The sequence below is a fragment of the Mandrillus leucophaeus genome, unplaced genomic scaffold (genome assembly GCF_000951045.1).
Source record: "Mandrillus leucophaeus isolate KB7577 unplaced genomic scaffold, Mleu.le_1.0 Scaffold411, whole genome shotgun sequence".
Lineage (NCBI taxonomy): Eukaryota > Metazoa > Chordata > Mammalia > Primates > Cercopithecidae > Mandrillus > Mandrillus leucophaeus.
Window position 1 is genome coordinate 286,010 of NW_012104377.1, and position 1,942 is coordinate 287,951.

Below are 1,942 nucleotides of genomic sequence, written 5' to 3' on the forward strand. Positions count from 1 at the left end.
AAAAAAAGTTATTTAATTTTATAAAAAGCATGTTATGCTGTATGTGTTCATTCAGGACTTACTTTTTAAAAAATATATTTTTAGGATTTCTGTATACTGTGGTGTACAGCTATAGCTCGTTCCTGTTGACTGCCCTATTATGTTCCCTTGTGTGAATATACCACAATTTATTCATCCACTCTGTTGTTGAAGGGAATTTGGGTTGTTTCCAGGCCTTGCTATTGTGAACAGTGTTCACATGAACACACTTTTCTTGTAGATGGCTCCAGGTGTTCATGGGCAAAAGTCTCCAATAAGTTACACCAGGAGTAGAACTGCAGGCCAGAGGGAGGGTGGGACAGTCCTAGTTATGCCTGTAGTCTAAGAATAATGATATATTTTATCTTTATTTTCTTGCCATCTGTCGCTTGTTTTTCACTTTCTTTTGACAAATAGGAGTTCTTAATTTTAGTATGGTCAAATTTATCAATTTTTAAAAATAGCACTTTTTGAGTATTGTTTATGAAATCCTACTCTATCTCAAAGTCTAAGAGAGGTTTACTAAGAGTTTCAAAGTTCTTTTTTTTTTTTTTTTTTGTATAGTTAAGCACTCCATCTGGAATGAATTTTGGTATGTGGTATGATGTAGGGATCTAATTTCATGTTTTTCTGTAGGGATAACCTTTTTCGTCCAGCTCGATTTATTTTCCCACCAATCTGGCAGGCCTCTGTTATATATACTAGAGTTTTATACATGTGGATGTCTATTTCTGAGCACTTTATTCTATTCCGTGGTCTGTTTGTCTGTCCCTGTGCCAATACCATCCTGCCTTAATTACTGTCGTTTCAGAAATAAAAAAGCATGTTATTAGGTGGGGCAAGTCTTTCCTCCATGCTCATCTTTTTGACAAACGTTCCGGCTGTTCTTTTCTCCTTTTATTATTTCATGTAAATTTAGAATCAGCTTATCAAGTTCCTTAAAAACACATGTTAGCATTTTGATTGGAACTTTATTGAATTGGGGAGATGAACAATACTATGTAAGCATCTTATTCACAGTGTGATATACTCTTCAATGTATTTGGGTCATCTAACTGTCTATTAATAAAGTGTTATACTTCTCCCTATAGAGGGCTCCAGTGTATTTTTATATGTATTTCTAGGTTCTTGGTATCCTTTGAAACTACTGTAAGTGTTGTCTTCTCTTTAGTTACATTTTCTGGTTGTTTATTCCAAGAGGACAGAGATGCGATTGGCTTTTGCTAAGCTTTCTTATTATTTCTAATAATTTGCTCATATGTTCTTTTTGGTTTTTGGTGAAAACAGTTATTTTGTTTGAAAACAATGATTTATTTCCTTCTTTTCATTCCTTCTTTCTTTTTCTTCTGCTTTTGTGCTGGCTGGGGCTGTCAATATTGCACTGAATAGGAAAGATAAGACTAGGCCATCTTGTCTTATTTTTCACTTTAAAGGGAAGTATCCTAATGTTTTCCCATTTAGAATGGTGTTCTAAAGTCACTTTTTATTTTTTGAGACACATTCTCACTCTGTCACCAAGGCTAGAGTGCAGTGGTCCTACCTGGGCTCACTGCAACCTCTGCCTCCCTGGTTCAAGCAATTCTCATGTCTCAGCCTCCCGAGTAGCTGGGACTATAGGCGTGTGGCACCACGCCCTACTGATACTGGTATTTTTAGCAGAGATGGGGTTTTGCCATGTTGGCCAGGTTGGTCTCGAACTCCTGGCCTCAAGTGATCCGCCTGCCTTGGCCTCCCAAAGTGCTGAGATTACAGGCGTGAGTCACTGCACCTGGCCTTAAAGTTATTATTTTGTAGGTACTCTTTATCAGACTAAGGAAGTTTCCTCTATTCTTAATTTGGAAAGAATTTTTTCTTTTGAAAAATTTGTATTGTGATAAAAAATATATAACACAAATTTGCTAACCATTTTGAAGTGTACAATTCA